Below are 22396 nucleotides of genomic sequence, written 5' to 3' on the forward strand. Positions count from 1 at the left end.
TCCCAGACAGGCTAAATAACTCGCTAAATAACTCGCTTTGAGGACAATACAGTGCCACTGACACGGCCCGCTACCAAAACCTGCGGGCTCTCCCTCTCCTTCACTGCAGCCGAGGTGAGTAAAACATTTAAACGTGTTAACCCTCGCAGGGCTGCAGGCCCAGACGGCATTCCCAGCCGCGTCCTCAGAGCATGCGCAGACCAGCTGGCTGGTGTGTTTACGGACATATTCAATCAATCCTTATCCCAGTCTGCTGTTCCCACATGCTTCAAGAGGGCCACCATTGTTCCTGTTCCCAAGAAAGCTAAGGTAACTGAGCTAAACGACTACCGCCCCGTAGCACTCACTTCCGTCATCATGAAGTGCTTTGAGAGACTAGTCAAGGACCATATCACCACCACCCTACCGGACACCCTAGACCCACTCCAATTTGCTTACCGACCCAATAGGTCCACAGACGACGCAATCGCAACCACACTGCACACTGCCCTAACCCATCTGGACAAGAGGAATACCTATGTGAGAATGCTGTTCATCGACTACAGCTCAGCATTTAACACCATAGTACCCTCCAAACTCGTCATCAAGCTCGAGACCCTGGGTCTCGACCCCGCCCTGTGGAACTGGGTCCTGGACTTCCTGACGGGCCGCCCCCAGGTGGTGAGGGTAGGTAACAACATCTTCACCCCGCTGATCCTCAACACTGGGGCCCCACAAGGGTGCGTTCTGAGCCCTCTCCTGTACTCCCTGTTCTCCCACGACTGGGTGGCCATGCACGCCTCCAACTCAATCATCAAGTTTGCGGACGACACTACAGTGGTAGGCTTGATTACCAACAACGACGAGACGGCCTACAGGGAGGAGGTGAGGGCCCTCGGAGTGTGGTGTCAGGAAAATAACCTCACACTCAACGTCAACAAAACAAAGGAGATGATTGTGGACTTCAGGAAACAGCAGAGGGAGCACCCCCCTATCCACATCAACGGGACAGTAGTGGAGAAGGTGGAAAGTTTTAAGTTCCTCGGTGTACACATCACGGACAAACTGAATTGGTCCACCCACACAGACAGCGTTGTGAAGAAGGCGCAGCAGCTCCTCTTCAACCTCAGGAGGCTGAAGAAATCTGGCTTGTCACCAAAAGCACTCACAAACTTCTACAGATGCACAATCGAGAGCATCCTGTCGGGCTGTATCACCGCCTGGTACGGCAACTGCTCCGCCCACAACCGTAAGGCTCTCCAGAGGGTAGTGAGGTCTGCACAACGCATCACCGGGGGCAAACTACCTGCCCTCCAGGACACCTACACCACCCGATGTCACAGGAAGGCCATAAAGATCATCAAGGACAACAACCACCCAAGCCACTGCCTGTTCACCCAGCTATCATCCAGAAGGCGAGGTCAGTACAGGTGCATCAAAGCAGGGACCGAGAGACTGAAAAACAGCTTCTATCTCAAGGCCATCAGACTGTTAAACAGCCACCACTAACATTTAGCGGCCGCTGCCAACATACTGACTCAACTCCAGCCACTTTAATAATGGGAATTGATGGAAATTATGTACAAATGTACCACTGGCCACTTTAAACGATGCCACTTAATATAATGTTTACATACACTACATTACTCATCTCATATGTATATACTGTACTCTATATCATCTACTGCATCTTGCCATCTTTATGTAATACATGTATCACTAGCCACTTTAAACTATGCCACTTTATGTTTACATACCCTACATTACTCATCTCATATGTATATACTGTACCCTATACATCTACTGCATCTTGCCTATGCCGTTCTGTACCATCACTCATTCATATATCTTTATGTACATATTCTTTATCCCTTTACACTTGTGTGTATAAGGTAGTAGTTGTGGAATTGTTAGGTTAGATTACTTGTTGGTTATTATTGCATTGTCGGAACTAGAAGCACAAGCATTTCGCTACACTCGCATTAACATCTGCTAACCATGTGTATGTGACTAATAAAATATGATTTGATTTTGATTTCTCACAAAGTCCTGCAGCTAAAACGCTAATATTTGTGTAAACTCGACACAGTTGTGTCCTGTGAATGTCACTGAGGAGATACTCCATTTCATGGGGAAACAATCCATAGGTTAGGCTGTGCAGTGTAAATATTCCCCCATTGTAAAGTCTATTACATCCACAATGGGATTTCATCCGTTTTTGTCGTAGTATGCACTTTGAGAAACAACCTTGTTTTCATTTTACTTTCTAGGAAATCATGTGACCCTTAAGAACCAATGAGGTTGCATCTGAGATGTGATTAGGCACTTTTTAACATATAGAGTTTAATGGTATGCTTTCCGGACCACCGTTTCACTTTCATTTTTACTTTCTATATAAGGTGTTAGACTCAAGCTACCCTGACTCAACACGAAACCTACTTCTCCGAAGGCGTCACCGATTTCAAAGTAAGTGTGCATTTAATTAATGGACTAGAAAGGAACTGCTTTAAGGAACTCAGTCCGGCGTTCAACTTATTATTGAATGTTGTAATAGTAGAATGATATTGGAGAGTGCATCACCAGTTTTCCTCTTGTCATGTCAGTCATTGCAGACCTTAGAGAGCTATTTATAACTTGTCAAAAATGCCCAGATCAACTAGCCCATGTCAGCTAAGGTTTTTTAGCTAGTATTTAAATCACAGTAAAATCACAGTACTTAATTTTTATAATGTCATTTTTTTAAATCTGAAAATGTGTTTTCTGAACAAGAGAGCTGAGAGGTTAAAGGCGGGGTCTGTTTTTAAATGTGTGTGTTCTTCTTTAGAATAATTGCAGCTCTGTAATACATTGTGAGCTCTGATATATGGTCCAACGCTGTCCATTTGATTATTGGTCATTGGGGAAATTGCTTAGCAACATGTTGGGTAAGACTAGCTTTGAACGCATCATAATCATGTTGTAAAGGTTCATAACACATGTCATAAGCTGTCATAAATATGTAATGATCGTGTTATGACAAAGATATTGCTGTATTTTCTAGCCTTATGACAGTTTATGACAGCTCAAACCCACAGCCTGATACCGTATAACGCAGCATAATAGTGGACCTATTACGATGTTAAGATAGTGTTATGACAGTGTTACGATGCAGAACATTTGATGTCTGTCTGAAATTCAGAATAAACCCATTGCCCTTCTATAAGCCTTGTTATTATAGTCACCTCTATATTAGGTTTAGATCGGCCAGTGCATGTTAAAGTGAGTCTTCCCCACTGTTCTCCATCAATACTCAGTATTCCTGAACAACATGTGGGACCTTGGCTGTGCTGTGGGTCTTTGGCAATGGACAGGGGCAGACCTGTCACTGGGGACGGGGGGACATGTCCCGACCCACATTCTGAAATTGCATTTTTGTCCCACCGAGTTTAAAAAAAGTTGTTTTATTAAACCTTCAATTAACTAGGCAAGTCAATTATGAACAAAATCTTATTTACAATGACGGCCTACCCCGGAAGACTCTGGAGCAATTGTGCACCACCCTATTGGACTCCCCATCACGGCATATGTGGGACTGCAGTGACTCCTCTTGCACTGCGATGCACTACTCGGGAGCCCATCATTAGAATGTGATGCAAAACTAGGCAACTGTGTGCTTCATGAAAATGCAACTCCTCCGAGCGGTCGGTAGGCTGTTTGGAGTGTTTATCCGATTGGATAAAAAAACTTAAAACAAAGTTGCTCCCCTGACTATTCAAGATAATTTATTAAGTAATTACCGGAGTAATTCATTGATCTAGTTTATTTATTTTGGTTATCCTATCCAAATTAATGAAGTAGAGGGACTGCTTTTTTTTGAGGACCCTTAAATTATCTCTACCATAGTTATCATTAGTTATCATTAAATAGCTTAACCTTTATTATCTCTACCATAGTTATCATTTAATAGTTTAACCTTTAATACTTTTATCAACAGTAGTCTCAATCAACAGTCAGTTACTGTATTCGCATTCTGAAAGGTTGTTGAGCTCTAAGTGAATCTTTTGTTACCTTGAAGTCCTTAAACAAGTGGTTGGATTATTGAAGTCTAAAAGCTTTTATTTACTAGTCTCAATAAGTTGGAAAATGAGGTAGGGGAGTACCTGGGACGAAAGTAACACATCGTTTTTTTCCCTAATTACTCAGAGATCGATAGAGCTAGAGACACCATATTTTATGACAACCAACTTATATATGTCCTCTACCAGTAATTTAATTTCTAGGGTAAATGAGTCAAAATTAAATAGACCGGGAACAGAACTACCGTTACTTTTGTATCTGTCAGCGGGGCGGAGTAACACAGACTTGGGACAGAACTACTGTTACTGTTATATCTGTCAGTAGGGAGGGAGTAACACACACTTGGGACAGAACTACTGTTACTGTTGTATCTGTCAGTAGGGAGGGAGTAACACACACTTGGGACAGAACTACCGTTACTGTTGTATCTGTCAGCGTGGAGGGATTAACACAGACTTGGGACAGAACTAACAACTGGTAAGAAGTGCAGAATATCTGTCTTACCTCAATTTTTATGGTTTCTAATGCTACTTACTTTCAACAAATGTACTATCAGCCATCAGTTCATGTTTGTGTCAATTAATGCTATAGGTTAAAATGTATGAAAATGAACCATGCGTCAACATCGCAATGTTGTGCAACCACAATATGTTGCCTTACGTCCAGAGCAACAGTAGGCCTAGAACTTGCATCATCAACTAAGTCAAATACAAGTCATACAGTATATACTTTTCAAATATTGTCACTTGTTGATATTTTGATAACATTATAAAAGCCATATAAACAAGATGAGACTGTGCTTAAACTTTTCAATGTTTTATTCCAGGTCATCAGTTTACATCGTGTTGCTTCGTCCTACCCGTCTCTCCTGTAACTTCTCCAAGGCTAACACCCAAGACTATCTAACATAATACTTCAAATGTATGCTGTCATTTAATTACATTTATAAAATGAATTATGTTTGGAACTTTAAACAACCCAAAACAATTTCTGGGTCCTTTTCCTTTCTTAAATCACACAAAAAAAAAAACGGTTTTGATAACTTTCTGCAGGGAAACGCCATTGGTTGTTTTCTGCAGAGAGGTCGTATACCACATTAGAAACATGGTCAGACTGGCTGTTTCCTGCAGGGAGGTCGTAGACCACATTAGGAACATGGTGATTTCACTAGCTTCTGTGTTATCTGAGAAAACGGGCGTTTTACTTTCGCCCTGTTACTTTCGTCCCGGCTCTCTAGTGACAGTTGTCTTATTAGACAAATCAAATCAAATCAAATCAAATTTTATTAGTCACATACACATGGTTAGCAGATGTTAATGCGAGTGTAGCGAAATGCTTGTGCTTCTAGTTCCGACAATGCAGTAATAACCAACAAGTAATCTAACCTAACAATTCCACAACTACTACCTTACACACACACACAAGTGTAAAGGGATAAAGAATATGTACATAAAGATATATGAATGAGTGGTGGTACAGAACGGCATGGCAGATGCAGTAGATGGTATAGAGTACGGTATATACATATGAGATGAGTACTGTAGGGTATGTAAACATAAAGTGGCATAGTTTAAAGTGGCTAGTGGTACATGTATTACATAAAGATGGCAAGATGCAGTAGATGATATAGAGTACAGTATATACATATGAGATGGGTAATGTAGGGTATGTAAACATTATATTAAGTGGCATTGTTTAAAGTGGCTAGTGGTACATTTTTACATAATTTCCATCAATTCCCATTTTTAAAGTGGCTGGAGTTGAGTCAGTATGTTGGCAGCGGCCGCTAAATGTTAGTGGTGGCTGTTTAACAGTCTGATGGCCTTGAGATAGAAGCTGTTTTTCAGTCTCTCGGTCCCTGCTTTGATGCACCTGTACTGACCTCGCCTTCTGGATGATAGCGGGGTGAACAGGCAGTGGCTTGGGTGGTTGTTGTCCTTGATGATCTTTATGGCCTTCCTGTGACATCGGGTGGTGTAGGTGTCCTGGAGGGCAGGTAGTTTGCCCCTGGTGATGCGTTCTGCAGACCTCACTACCCTCTGGAGAGCCTTACGGTTGTGGGCGGAGCAGTTGCCGTACCAGGCGGTGATACAGCCCGACAGGATGCTCTCGATTGTGCATCTGTAGAAGTTAGTGAGTGCTTTTGGTGACAAGCCGAATTTCTTCAGCCTCCTGAGGTTGAAGAGGCGCTGCTGCGCCTTCTTCACAACGCTGTCTGTGTGGGTGGACCAATTCAGTTTGTCCGTGATGTGTACACCGAGGAACTTAAAACTTTCCACCTTCTCCACTACTGACCCGTCGATGTGGATAGGGGGGTGCTCCCTCTGCTGTTTCCTGAAGTCCACAATCATCTCCTTTGTTTTGTTGACGTTGAGTGTGAGGTTATTTTCCTGACACCACACTCCGAGGGCCCTCACCTCCTCCCTGTAGGCCGTCTCGTCGTTGTTGGTAATCAAGCCTACCACTGTAGTGTCATCCGCAAACTTGATGATTGAGTTGGAGGCGTGCATGGCCACGCAGTCGTGGGTGAACAGGGAGTGCAGGAGAGGGCTCAGAACGCACCCTTGTGGGGCCCCAGTGTTGAGGATCAGCGGGGTGGAGATGTTGTTACCTACCCTCACCACCTGGGGGCGGCCCGTCAGGAAGTCCAGGACCCAGTTGCACAGGGCGGGGTCGAGACCCAGGGTCTCGAGCTTGATGACGAGTTTGGAGGGTACTATGGTGTTAAATGCTGAGCTGTAATCGATGAACAGCATTCTCACATGGGTATTCCTCTTGTCCAGATGGGTTAGGGCAGTGTGCAGTGTGGTTGCGATTGCGTCGTCTGTGGACCTATTGGGTCGGTAAGCAAATTGGAGTGGGTCTAGGGTGTCCGGTAGGGTGGAGGTGATATGGTCCTTGACTAGTCTCTCAAAGCACTTCATGATGACGGAAGTGAGTGCTACGGGGCGGTAGTCGTTTAGCTCAGTTACCTTAGCTTTCTTGGGAACAGGAACAATGGTGGCCCTCTTGAAGCATGTGGGAACAGCAGACTGGGATAAGGATTGATTGAATATGTCCGTAAACACACCAGCCAGCTGGTCTGCGCATGCTCTGAGGACGCGGCTGGGAATGCCGTCTGGGCCTGCAGCCTTGCGAGGGTTAACACGTTTAAATGTTTTACTCACCTCGGCTGCAGTGAAGGAGAGCCCGCAGGTTTTGGTAGGGGGCCGTGTCAGTGGCACTGTATTGTCCTCAAAGCGGGCAAAAAAGTTGTTTAGCCTGTCTGGGAGCAAGACATCCTGGTCCGCGACGGGGCTGGTTTTCTTTTTGTAATCCGTGATTGACTGTAGACCCTGCCACATACCTCTTGTGTCTGAGCTGTTGAATTGCGACTCGATTTTGTCTCTGTACTGGGACTTAGCCTGTTTGATTGCCTTGCGGAGAGAATAGCTACACTGTTTGTATTCGGTCATGCTTCCGGTCACCTTGCCCTGGTTAAAAGCAGTGGTTCGAGCTTTCAGTTTCACGCGAATGCTGCCGTCAATCCACGGTTTCTGGTTTGGGAATGTTTTTATCGTTGCTGTGGGTACGACATCGTCAATGCACTTCCTAATGAACTCGCTCACCGAATCAGCATATTCGTCAATATTGTTGTTGGACGCGATGCGGAACATATTCCAATCCGCGTGATCGAAGCAGTCTTGAAGCGTGGATTCAGATTGGTCGGACCAGCGTTGAACAGACCTGAGCGCGGGAGCTTGTTGTTTGAGTTTCTGTTTGTAGGCTGGAATCAACAAAATGGAGTCGTGGTCAGCTTTTCCGAAAGGGGGGCGGGGGAGGGCCTTATATGCGTCGCGGAAATTAGTATAACAATGATCTAGGGTTTTTCCAGCCCTGGTAGCACAATCGATATGCTGATAGAATTTAGGGAGTTTTGTTTTTAGATTAGCCTTGTTAAAATCCCCAGCTACGATGAATGCAGCCTCAGGGTGTGTGGTTTCCAGTTTACAAAGAGTCAGATAAAGTTCGTTCAGGGCCATCGATGTGTCTGCTTGGGGGGGAATATATACGGCTGTGATTATGATTGAAGAGAATTCCCTTGGTAGATAATGCGGTCGACATTTGATTGTGAGGAGTTCTAGATCAGGTGAACAGAATGACTTGAGTTCCTGTGTGTTGTTATGATGATCACACCACTTCTCGTTAATCATAAGGCATACCCCCCCGCCCCTCTTCTTACCGGAAAGATGTTTGTTTCTGTCGGCGCGATGCATGAAGAAACCAGCTGGCTGCACCGACTCCGTTAGCGTCCCTTGAGTTAGCCATGTTTCCGTGAAGCAGAGCACGTTGCAATCCCTGATGTCTCTCTGGAATGCTACCCGTGCTCGGATTTCATCAACCTTATTGTCAAGAGACTGGACATTGGCGAGTAGTATGCTAGGGAGTGGAGCGCGATGTGCCCGTCTCCGAAGCCTGACCACGAGACCGCCTCGTTTGCCCCTTTTTCGGCGTCGCACAGGGTCGCCGGCTGGGATCAGATCCATTGTATTGGGTCGAAGGCAAAACACTGGATCCGTTTCGGGAAAGTCATATTCCTGGTAGGAACGATGATGAGTTGACGTTAACCTCTAACGAGCCTCTACCCCGGGTCCGGGAGCACCCCCCATCCCCCCACACACTGATTAGCATAGCTAGCATAGCTTCACAAGTAGATAGTAGCATCTAAATATCATTAAATCACAAGTCCAAGACACCAGATGAAAGATACAGATCTTGTGAATAAAGCCACCATTTCAGATTTTTAAAATGTTTTACAGGGAAGACAAAATATGTAAATCTATTAGCTAAACACGTTAGCAAAATACACCACTATTCTAACTCCATCAGTTTCTTACTCCTTCAGGTGCTATCACCAATTCGGCTCAACTAAGATATTGATATCCACTAACCAAGAAAAAACCTCTTCAGATGACAGTCTGATAACATATTCATGGTATAGGATAGTTTTTGTTAGAAAAAAGTGCATATTTCAGGTAGAAATCACAGTTTACAATTGCACCCACCATCACAAATCGACTAGAATTACTAGATAGAGCAACGTGTATGACCAATTTACTCATCATAAAACATTTCATAAAAATAGACAAAGCATAGCAATGGAAAGACCCAGTTCTTGTGATTTCAGACCATATTTCAGATTTTCTAAGCGTTTTTCAGCGAAAACACAATAAATCGATAAGTTAGCATACCACATGTGCAAACGTTACCAGAGCATCGATTCCAGCCAAAGAGCGCTATAACGTAATCACCGCCAAAATATATTAATTTTTTCACTAACCTTCTCAGAATTCTTCCGATGACACTCCTGTAACATCATTTTACAATATACATATACAGTTTGTTCGAAAAGGTGCATATTTAGCCATACAAAACCGTGGTTACACAATAAAAATACTAGGAAATCAAGCCTCAATATGTCTGACGTCATCTATCAGAGTGATCTAGTTTAATTGAAAGCTAATCATATACTTGACTAAAAAATACAGGGTTGACAGCAATCGAAAGACAAATTAGTTCTTAATGCAACCGCTGATTTACATTTTTAAAATTATCCTTACTTTTCAATACAGGGTTGGCCAAGTGAAGCTATACCAAACAAAATGGCGAAATATGCGTTTAAAATATTTCGACAGAAACACGATTTATCATATTAAATATTGCTTACTTTGAGCTGTTCTTCCATCAGATTCTTGGGCAATGTATCCTTTCTATGTTATAAACGTCTTTTGGTCGATAGATGTCCTCTGTCCTTCGAAATATCCACTAACGATCGAACGGGACCCCAAAACGTGTCCAAACTTTCAGAGTGCACAACAAAGAAATTCCTCAAAATCGCACTAAACGGATATAAATTGCTATAAAACGGTTCAAATTAACTACATTATGATGTTTTTAACAACTATAACGACTGAAAACATGACCGGAGAAATATTGCTGGTTAGACAACGATTTGGAACGAGGCAAGTCCGATGGCCTTCACGCTTCAGGCGCACGACGAGAAAGGGCGGTCCCTAAACATTTTGTGGTTTTATAATGGCTGGGATTGTGCAATAGATTTCATTCAAAACGTGATGACGTACAGACACCCAGAGGAAGACGTAGGCAGTGTCGGTTTCTTCATAGCATTCACTGTCGCCTTAAAAACAGACCCCAGATCAGGGGTAAAAATTTCTGAAATCTGAACCCTGTCATGAAAAGTGCTGTAGAAATTGTTCTGTACCACTCAGAGACAAAATTCCAACTTCTATAGAAACTAGAAGGTGTTTTCTATCCAATAATAACAATAATATGCATATTGTACGATCAAGAATTTAGCACGAGGCAGTTTAATTTGGAGACCCAAATATGCTAATGCGGAACAGCACCCCCTATAGTTGCAAGAAGTTAATCGTATATTCAGTAGTTCCTCCCGACTGTATGTAATGAAACCTAAGATTACCTGGGGTACCGATGTAAGAAATAACACATAAAAAAACAAAAAACTGCATATTTTCCAAGGAACGCGAAGCGAGGCGGCCATCTCTTTTCGGCGCCGGAAGATACAAATGTAATGCAGTACAATCATTGGCATGGGAAACACTATAGGTCAACTGAATAGACTTACGGACTCATCTGCAGATTTGACACTGTAACTGGATTTTAGAAGAATGGGAAATTTTTATTTGTGCAAACAGGAGTTTTTAAAGAGAGGCTACATTAGTCAGGTTACACCAGGGGTCGTCATTGGCTAGGCTATCTGTTCGCATACGAATGGTTACAATGCAATATTCACTGTGATATATAATTAAGACTTACTGTCTTTTACAATACACGTTTACACAGACAGTGTCACACAAAAGGGGAATTCATTGCAATGAGATATATTTACATGAATTTTGACTGTGTTGTCTGGTCCAGTTGGGAGAGATGGCAGAGTGGCAGGCCAGGAAAAAAGTCTGTGGTCCTGGCATTTGGAGCTTTCGATCAAAGAAGCTTCTCACTCGTCCTGGGCTCAAGTATAACTTATTTTCTCGGTTGAGTTCACAGGAATAAGGTTTGTGCAGACACTGGGTTAGATATAAAGTTCGGGCCCAATCTGGGAGAGGTAAGACTCAGCGGTTCATTGTGTGTTGTTCAGAGAAAGTTCCTCTCAGGTGATTGTTTAAATTAGGGGTGTGCCGAGTAGCCAATCAAAACACAGGTAAAGACAGTTTCAAGTCAAAACACAGGTAAAGACAGTTTCAAGTTCGATGTTCGAAGGATATTCGCGCTTTCAAACCTCAATAGCTTTCAAACCACTTGAGCCACAGACTCCAAATAAGTTTCATGATGTTGGAAAAATTGCGCACAACATTGCACAAGTCTTATTTTCACGATTTAGACATTCATTTGCTTTCCAAAGCTAATAAACATGTGGAAATGTGAGCAGCGTCTTGTATTCCTAGTTGAATTAGTTAGGGAGCGTAAACAAAGTGAAAACTTTTTTTACATTCAAATTTCAATAGTTCCTTAGTCATGTGACCTACTGATTTCAAACAAGGTTCAGAATGTCCACTGACTACTCTTCTATATTGCACACCCTTTAGTTTGTCAATTTTCACCTCACAAGATTTTACATGAATTTTTCCAAATGTAAAGTTTCAATAGCTCCTAGGTCATGTGGCCTAGTGACTTCAAACGAGGTTCAGAATGTCCACTCGGTGGGCCTGCACATTGCACACTCTTTAGTTTGTCCATTTTTATCTCACATGGTTTTCCATGAATATTTCAAAATGTAGATTTTCAATAGCTCCTTGGTCATGTGACCTACTGGCCTCAAACAAGGTTCAGAATGTCCACTGACTATACCATCATATTGCACACTCTGATGTTTGTCTACTTTCATCTCATGCTATTAGACTTAAATCTGTTAGCTTTGCAGGCCTTCATTTTACATGGGTGTTTAAAAAAAACTTTTAAGTCAACATATGTTCCATCCTCGCAATAACCATCTTTCACATGGACACTGAAAAGATCTGCAAATTTCTGTATGTGGTATGGATGAAGGACAGTAGAGGTGATGGATCAGAGGTGCTTAATGGAAGGTGCACAGGTCGGCCTCATGAAAAACATTGTTTCATATGCTCTTTTTAATCACAGTAATAGGCAGTGATTTGTTAGTCACAGTGAGCTTGATAACGTGAAAGAATCATTTTCATAGCATCACTTTCATATACTGTACATTAGGACAAATCCTTCTACGTTGAGAATTAGAACGCAGTTTACATAACCTGATAATGACTTGATATTTGAGTGCATTCACAACAAGCCACCTGCAGACAACTTACAAAATGCAATATTGCATTTGAGGGTTTGTTTTTCTGATGAAAATGTTTCTAGAATTTTTCGCCGCAATTGTTGCAACCCCTATAACTAGCCTGTTCAAACTCTCTTTCGTATCGTCTGAGATCCCAAAAGATTGGAAAGCTGCCGCGGTCATCCCCCTCTTCAAAAGGGGAGACACTCTAGACCCAAACTGTTACAGACCTATATCTATCCTACCCTGCCTTTCTAAGGTCTTCGAAAGCCATTAACAACCAGATTACCGACCATTTCGAATCCCACCGTACCTTCTCTGCTATGCAATCTGGTTTCCAAGCTGGTCATGGGTGCACCTCAGCCACGCTCAAGGTCTTAAACGATATCATAATCGCCATCGACAAAAGACAATACTGTTCAGCCGTATCCATCGACCTGGCCAAGGCTTTCGACTCTGTCAATCACAGCATTCTTATCGGCAGACTGAACAGCCTTGGTTTCTCAAATGACTGTCTCGCCTGGTTCACCAACTACTTCTCAGATAGAGTTCATGGTGTCAAATGGGAGGGCCTGTTGTCCGGACCTCTGCCAGTCTCTATGGGGATGCCACAGGGTTCGATTCTCGGGCCGACTCTCTTCTCTGTATACATCAATTATGTAGCTCTTGCGGCTGGTGATTCTCTGATCCACCTCTACGCAAACGACACCATTCTGTATTCTTCTGGCCCTTATTTGGACACTGTGTTAACTAACCTCCAAACGAGCTTCAATGCCATACAAGTCTCCTTCCGTGGCCTCCAACTGCTCTTAAATGCTAGTAAAACTAAATGCATGCTCTTCAACCAATCGCTGCCCGCATCTGCCCACCCGCATAGCATCACTACTCTGGACGGTTCTGACTTAGAATATGTGGACAACTACAAATACCTAGGTGTCTGATTAGACTGTAAACTCTCCTTCCAGACTCATATTAAGCATCTCCAATCCAAAATGTAATCTAGAATCGGATTCCTATTTCTCAACAAAGCATTCTTCACTCAAGCTGCCAAACATACCCTCGTAAAACTGACAATCCTTGACTTTGGCGATGTCATTTACAAAATAGCCTCCAACACTCTACTCAGCAAATTGGATGCAGTCTATCACAGTGCCATCCGTTTCGTCAACAAAGCACCATATACTACCCACCACTGCGACCTGTATGCTCTCGTTTGCTGGCCCTCGATTCATATTCATCACCAAACCCACTGGCTCCAGGTCATCTATAAGTCCTTGCTAGGTAAAGCCCTGCCTTATCTCAGCTCACTGGTCACCATAGCAGCACCCACCCGTAGCAGCACCCTCAAAGCCAATTCCTCCTTTTGCCGCCTTTCCTTCCAGTTCTCCGCTGCCAATGACTGGAACGAATTGCAAAAATCACTGAAGCTGGAGACTCATGTCTCCCTCACTATCTTTAAGCATCAGCTGTCAGAGCAGCTTACAGATCATTGCACCTGTACGTAGCCCATCTGTAAACAGCACATACAACTACCTCATCCCCATATTGTTATTTATTTTATTTATATATATATATTTTTTAGCCTTTGCACCACAGTATCTCTACTTGCACATTTATCTTCTGCACATCTCACTCCAGTGTGTCACGTTCCTGACCTGTTTTCTGTTGTTTTTGTATGTGTTTAGTTGGTCAGGGCGTGAGTTGGGGTGGGCATTCTATGTTATGTGTTTCTATGTTGGTTAATGGGTTGCCTGATATGGTTCTCAATTAGAGGCAGGTGTTTTACGTTTCTTCTGATTGAGAACCATATTAAGGTAGGTTGTTTCACATTGTTTGTTGTGGGTGGTTGTCTCCTGTGTCTGTGTTTGTAGCGCCACACGGGACTGTTTCGGTTTGTTTGTAGTCTGTACCTGTTCGTGCGTTCTTCGTGTATATGTAAGTTCTTATGTTCAGGTCGGTCTGCGTCGTTTGTTGTTTTGTAGTTTGTTAAAGTGTTTTCGTGTTTTTTCGTCTTTACTTTAATAAATTCATTATGTCTACATTTCACGCTGCGCTTTGGTCCAATCCCTACTCCTCCTCTTCAGACGAAGAGGAGGAAAGCACCCGTTACACAGTGTTTATTTGCGAAATTGTAATTATTTTGTCACTACGGCCTATTTATTGCCTTACCTCTCTAATCTTACTTAATTTGCACACACTGTATATAGACTTTTGTATTGTGTTATTGACTGTACATTTGTTTATTCCATGTGTAACTCTGTGTTGTTGTTTGTGTCACACTGCTTTGCTTTATATTGGCCATGTCGCAGTTTTAAATGAGAACTTGTTCTCAACTGGCCTACCTGGTTGAATAAAGGTGAAATAAAAAATAAAAACAATACTGTATGTGGGAATGTCTTATGTCCGTCCTACATGTAGTGTTGGGACATGGAATATTCCTCAACTGCATATATCATACATTGCTATTGCAAATAGAAGTATTATGTTCAACAACTGACATTTTCCGATATTATTTTGACAAACACACTTTGCTGCTTACAATTCGTTCTCTATTGTCATAGATTTGGTGGGCACTGTCATCTGTGATCTTTGTGATATGACTTTCTTTAAGCACGTACTGATGAAACTGTCACTACTCTGCAATCCACCCTGGCATGCTGTCAATTAACTTCTGGGCCACATCCTGACTGATGGCAGCCCATTCTTGCATAATCAATGCTTGGAGTTTGTCAGAATTTGTGGGTTTTTGTTTGTCCACCAGCCTCTTGAGGATTGACCACAAATTCTCAAGGGGATTAAGGTCTGGGGAGTTTCCTGGCCATGGACCCAAAATATCAATGTTTCGTTCCCCGAGCCACTTAGTTATCACTTTTGCCTTATGGCAAGGTGCTCCATCGTGCTGGAAAAAGCATTGTTCATCACAAAACTGTTCCTGGATGGTTGGGAGAAGTTGCTCTCGGAGAATGTGTTTGTACCCTTCTTTAATTCATGTCTGTGTTCTTAGGCAAAATTGTGAGTGAGCCCATCCCTTGGCTGAGAAGCAACCCCACACATGAATGGTCTCCGGATGCTTTACTGTTGGCAGGACACAGGACTGATGGTAGCACTCACCTTGTCTTCTCCGGACAAGATGTTTTCCGGAAGACCCGAACAATCGGAAAGGGGATTCATCAGAGAAGATGACAGTACCTCTGTCCTCAGCAGTCCAATCCCTGTACCTTTTGCAGAATATCAGTCTGTCCCTGATGTTTATCCTGGAGAGAAGTGGCTTCTTTGCTGCCCTTCTTGACACCAGGCCATCCTCCAAAAGTATTTGCCTCACTGTGCGTGCAGATGCACTCACACCTACCTGCCTGCTGCCATTCCTGAGCAAGCTCTGTACTGGTGGTGCCCCGATCCCGCAGCCGAATCAACTTTAGGAGACGGTCCTGGCGCTTGCTGGACTTTCTTGGGCGCCCTGAAGCCTTCTTCACAACAATTGAACCGCTCTCCTTGAAGTTCTTGATGATCCGATAAATGGTTGATATACGTGCAATCTTACTGGCAGCAATATCCTTGCCTGTGAAGCCCTTTTTGTGCAAAGCATTGATGATGGCACGTGTTTCCTTGCAGGTAACCAATGGATGACAGAGGAAGAACAATGATTCCAAGCACCACCCTTCTTTTGAAGCTTCCAGTCTGTTATTCAAACTCAATCAGCATAACAGAGTGATCTCCAGCCTTGTCCTCGTCAACACTCACACCTGTGTTAATGAGAGAATCACTGACATGATGTCAGCTGGTCTTTTTGTGGCAGGGCTGAAATGCAGTGGAAATGTTTTTTGGGGTATTCAGTTCATTTGCATGGCAAAGAGGGACTTTGCAATTAATTGCAATTCATCTGATCACTCTTCATAACATTCTGGAGTATATGCAAATTGCCATCATACAAATTGAGGCAGCAGACTTTGTGAAAATGTATATTTGTGTCATTCTCAAATCTTTTGGCCACGACTGTACATTTATTCACTCTGTGATAGGGTTGGATCCTATATGCTACTTTAATTGTCTTTGTAAATGGTTCAGTGCCTATAATTTAGGCTGTGTAGGGCATAAAGGAAATTACCTCTACTAATAAATTACTACTAGATTATAGTGATAAGGAAAACAACATACAAATGTGGCTTGTGTATTCATTTGCCTATAACTAATCATAATTCCATTATTTTTACATAAAAAAGAGAATACTTCAAAATGAGAAGATCCTGCCATGGAAAAGACGACTGGGCGGACATAAAGTGAAAGGAGGGGAAATAACTCACACCCTGCAGTAGGACACCTTCAGCTGCGGGGTCTTTGTAATGCAGGTTTGATAGATATTTTCAATAATGAATGGTTAGCTGTTATGTGACAATTAGGTAAAAAACTATATACATTTTTTTGGTGTAGATGGCCAAGGAAGTTGTACAGAACTTCCCCAACATCCCATCCCCTGTGCCTAGGATTGAAGACAAAAGAGTTCAACAGAGTAAATAACACAAACTGGAAGTGCAGTCTTTGTTGTTGAAAATGTATGCTATTCCCCATCCACATTGAAGAGGCTCTGATATGTACATCCACCAGGGATAAAGAGAAAGTTAACACGGTGAAATGTTTCATACTTAATTGAAGTTAAGTGTCTGTTGACATGTTGGAAAAGATTAAAGGTCTTGTCAATATTATATTTTTATTCATTGATTTACTGGCCACCATTACTGTGGTTACATGTTCAGTATATGTATTGACCAGCAAACCCAATGCAGCCTACCTCACTAGCTCACTCTCCATCCCTGCTTTGGACAATTAATAGCATGACTCTCGTACTTTGCCCTTTTCCTTTATGGTTGATATTAACGACGAAAGGAGATAATATCTGTCTCTCTCCTATTGTTTTAAATACTGTGGGGTAAAAAAATGGGAAAATAAGTAAGGGAAAATTAGAACTACCAATTATTGTAGATAAATATTAAAGAAAAGTGTAAACACAACACTCCGTTTTTTTCCGATCACGACTATCATCCGATCCAATCCGACTATCAACTGTTAAGTTACGGAGATGATTATGAGCCACGTTGTCACACCCCTAGTTTAAATGTGCTTTTAACCAGTTTCAGGGACTGAGCCAAAGCTGACATTTTAGCACCAGAATCGGCCGAGCAATGGCCCAAATCCACTCGATTCCACCCCCCTCCCACCACCAATAAAAAAATATTTATATTAAATATAGGTAGTAATTGTAATATATGGGGCTCTACACCTTTAATGATAGTCCATAACTCCCTTGTGTTTAACAGCCAATCAGTATCACTTTGAGGTTGAAGGTCAAGGGGATATGTAAATGAGCAGTTTGAAGTGTGTCTGTGTGCACGGTGTTAATCGTTACCCTGCTTCAGATACAGAGCTAAAAGTAATAGTACCTCAGGTTCCATTGTCAAGTTAATTCTACCACGCAATCTAGAGCACGAAAGTAATATTATATCAAATGTAGATATTTAGTCACTGGCCTGCACTGTCCGTGGAATTATTTTTTGAACATTTTCTTACAAGTTAATAAAAAATGAAAAGCTGACATTTTTTGACTCAAGTATTCAACCCCTTTGTTATGTCAAGCCTAAATAACTTCAAGAGTAAAAATGTGCTTAACAAGTCACATAATAAGTTGTGATTATAGTGTTTTTAATGACTACACAATCTCTGTACCACATCATTACAATTATCTGTAAGGTCCCTCCGGAGCAATGTAATTCTAACACAGATTCAACCATAAAAACCTTGAGGTTTTCCTATGCCTCACAGGAAGGGCAACTATTAGTAGATGGGTAAAAATTAAAAAAGGAACCATAGAATATCCCTGTGATCATGGTGAAGTTATTAATAACGCTTTGGATGGTGTATCAATACACCCAGTTACTACAAAGATACAGGTGTCCTTCCTAACTTAGTTGCCGGAGAGGAAGGAAAATGCTCAGAGATTTTACAATGAGGCCAATGGTGACTTTGTCAATTAGGTTAATATTGTGGAGTAACTACAATGCTGTTGATCCATTCTCAGTTTTCTCTTATCACCGACATTAAACTCTGTAACTGTTTTAAAGTCACCATTGGCTTCATTGTAAAATGGGAGAGTTGACCTGGTTAACTTCTTAAGGCTAGGGTGCACTATTTTCACGTCCGGATGAAAAGTGTGCCCAAAGTAAACTGCTTGCTACTCAGGCCCAGAAGCTAGGATCTGCATATAATTGGTAGATTTGGATAGAAAACACTCCGTTTCTGAAACGGTTAAAATTATGTCTGTGAGTATAACAGAACTTATTTGGCAGGCGAAACCCCGAGGTCAAACCATCCAGGACATTTTTTTTTTGGTCACTCTTTTCAATTCGTTTTCTTTGTGGATCTAGGTTTCTAAGGCACTTGCTTGCAGTTCTTATCGCTTCTAGATGTCAACAGTCTTTAGACTTTTGTTTTTCCTTTGAGAAATGAAGAAGTAGGGCTGTTCAAAACGCGGGTCGAGTCTAGTGTACTGTTGTGGTTGGGGCGCACGACCTGAAAGCTCGCTCCACTTTGTTTTCGTCCGGTATTGAACACAGTTTATCCCGTCTTAACAAAATTAAAGGTATCTTATGAAATCAAATCAGTATTTCCATTCAAAACTGGGTAGGTATGGGTTTTGTTATATTTTTATCGTCTTCTTTTATAATTTTTCTTCACCAACACTGATAACGTCTCTCCCTCTTTTTTCAACGTCTCTCCCTCTTTTTTCAACGTCTCTTTCTCAGGCCTTTGTTAAGAAAGACGTAGTAGGGACTGAAGCTACCGTCTCATCGTGGAGGTACAGTTGAAGTCGGAAGTTTAAATACGTCTTAGCCAAATACATTTAAACTCTGTTTTTCACAATTCCTGACATAGTAAAAATTCCCTGTTTTAGGACTTATAGCTTAACTAGCTACCTTATTGGTCAAAACTTAAACTAAAAAGTAAACCAACCTATTCACTTGTGCATTAAATAAATAGTTATTCAAAAGAAATGCGTTAACGACATTCAAATTCACGAGCAATTCGATCCCCTTTTAAATCTAATACCAATCAATTATAACAAATAAACTTTAAACTTGGTTTTAACAAGGGTATTACAGAATCAATTTGCAAAAATTTCAACATTTCAAAAATGTATTTTCAATTGTATCATTCTCCAAATTTAATTTCAGTTTCGTCGTGGACTTTTTTCCATAACAGAAGCACGCGAGGGAGTTCCATAACTTCCATTTCACAAAGCGATCTTCTGTCAGATGTGAATGAAAAGCAGGCTAATGTGGTCAACACTCTTATGAAAGCAAAGCAAATCTGCTGTGGTTTTGAGATAAATAGATGCACAATTTACTTTTGTAAAAGCGTTCAGTGTAAATTAAGTTTGATGATTTTAGTTGAATGATGATGTAATGATTAGAATGATTTAGGCTTTTATTTGAGGAGAGAACTATGAGGGTGCATCTAGTGATGACAGTTCTTTAACAGTATTTTTATGGTAGTTAAATAACTACAGTAAATAACCAAAAGTATATTGACACCTCCTCGTCAAACATCTCTTTCCAAAATCATGGGCAATAACACGAAGTGTATCCCCTCTTTGCTGCTGTAACAGTCTCCACTCTTCTGGGATGACTTTCCACTAGTTGTTGGGAACATTGCTGCAGGGACTTTCTTCCATTCAGTCACAAAAGCATTAATCAGGTCATGCACTGATGTTGGGTGATTAGGCCTGGCTCGCAGTCGGCATTCCTATTCATCCCAAAGTGTTCGATGGGGTTGAGGTCAGGGTTCTCTGTAGGCCAATCAAGTTCTTCCACACCGATCTAAACAAACCATTTCTGTATGGACCTCACTTTGTGCACGGGGGCATTGTCATGCTGAAACAGGAAAGGGAGACAAAGTTGGAAACCCAGAATCATCTAAAATGTCATTGTACGCTGTAACGTTAAGATTTCCCTTCACTGGAGCTAAGTGGCCTAGCCCAAACCATGAAAAACAGCCCCAGACCATTATTCCTCCTCCACCAAACTTTACACTTGGCACTATGCATTAGGGCAGGTAGCGTTTTCCTGGAATCCGCCAAACCCAGATTCATGCGTCGGACTGCCAGATGGTAGTGTGATTCATCACTCCAGAGAACGCGTTTCCACTGCTCCAGAGTCTGATGACGGAAAGCTTTACACCACTCCAGCCGATGCAACCACTTCGCGGCTGAGCTGTTGTTGCTTCCACTGTCGTGGTATTTATTTTGTCTGACCAGAATGATGTATCCACTCACTGACACTCCCGGAAGGTCCGAGGTGTGTCCCTCTCTGCTCCGTTTTAGTCAGATTGTGGGCTAACCTGAGCCACGTCTAACGGAGCCCCTGCACACAGTTTAACCTCTGTCTCCCAGGAGCAATCAGCAAGCAGAGTTAGCATCCCATCCTCGTCACCAATTATCGTGGTAATTCTAACCTAAAATCTAAAAAATAATAAAAAATCTAAAACAACTTTACTATAAGGTTTGCACAAACAAAGCAATCAATAACAACCACTCAACAGTGCATCGTCAGGAAAGCCCAACGAACAGAGTTGTCTCTCTCTCCTCTTATAGAAAAAGTATAACCTATTTTGTCTACGTGGCCGTTTAGCAGATGGGTGGATACAGGGACGGAACATGGTGTGTAAAAGCTGATTTACCTTGTCTGTGCAGATTAACCTGTCTCGCCCCCCCGTTCCGCTAGCGGAACTCCTCCCACATTCCACTGAAAAGCCAGAGCGCGAAATTCAAAAAATATATATTTTTTAAATTTAACTTTCACACATTAACAAGTCCAATACAGCTAATGAAAGATACACATCTTGTGAATCCAGCCAACATGTCCGATTTTTTAAATGTTTTACAGGGAAAACACAATATATATTTATGTTAGCTCACCAACAAATAGAAAAAAGCACAGACATTTTTCACAGCACAGGTAGCATGCACAAAATCAAACAAACTAACCTAGAACAAACCAAAGAAACCAAGAAACAACTTAATCAGATGACAGTCTTATACCATGTTATACATTAAATCTATGTTTTGTTCGAAAAATTTGCATATTTCAGGTATAAATCATAGTTTACATTGCGGCTACAATCAGAAATTGCACCGAAAGCAGCCAGAATAATTACAGACACCAACGTGACATACCGAAATACTCATCATAAAACATTTCTGAAAAATACATGGTGTATAGCAAATGAAAGACAAAGATCTTGTGAATACAGCCAATATTTCCGATTTTTTAAAGTGTTTTACAGCGAAAACACAATATAGCATTATATTTGCTTACTACAATAGCCTACCACACTACCGCATTCATTCATCAAGGCACGTTAGCGATAGCAATAGGCACGTTAGCGTTAGTGAATAAACCAGCAAAATATATTAAATTTCACTAACCTTCATAAACCTTCCTCAGTTGACAGTCCTATAACATCAGGTTATACATACACTTATGTTTTGTTCGAAAATGTGCATATTTAGAGCTGAAATCCGTGGTTATACAACGTAGCATCTTTTTCCCAGAATGTGCAGATATTTCTATTAGACTCTCACCTATTCTGACCAAATACCTATTCATAAACATTACAAAAAAATACATGTTGTATAGGAAACGATAGATCCATTAGTTCTTAACCTCTAACGAGCCTCTACCCCGGGTCCGGGAGCACCCCCCATCCCCCCACACACTGATTAGCATAGCTAGCATAGCTTCACAAGTAGATAGTAGCATCTAAATATCATTAAATCACAAGTCCAAGACACCAGATGAAAGATACAGATCTTGTGAATAAAGCCACCATTTCAGATTTTTAAAATGTTTTACAGGGAAGACAAAATATGTAAATCTATTAGCTAAACACGTTAGCAAAATACACCACTATTCTAACTCCATCAGTTTCTTACTCCTTCAGGTGCTATCACCAATTCGGCTCAACTAAGATATTGATATCCACTAACCAAGAAAA

General features: G+C 41.7%; 1 protein-coding gene across 1 annotated transcript in view; it reads right to left on the reverse strand.

The window, feature by feature from the left end:
- Positions 1-22396, reverse strand: part of LOC139546249 (interferon-induced GTP-binding protein Mx2-like) — a 158003-nt gene that overhangs the window by 72534 nt on the left and 63073 nt on the right. The gene's annotated exons all lie outside the window — the stretch shown is intronic.

Source organism: Salvelinus alpinus, chromosome 20 (genome assembly GCF_045679555.1).
Source record: "Salvelinus alpinus chromosome 20, SLU_Salpinus.1, whole genome shotgun sequence".
NCBI lineage: Eukaryota > Metazoa > Chordata > Actinopteri > Salmoniformes > Salmonidae > Salvelinus > Salvelinus alpinus.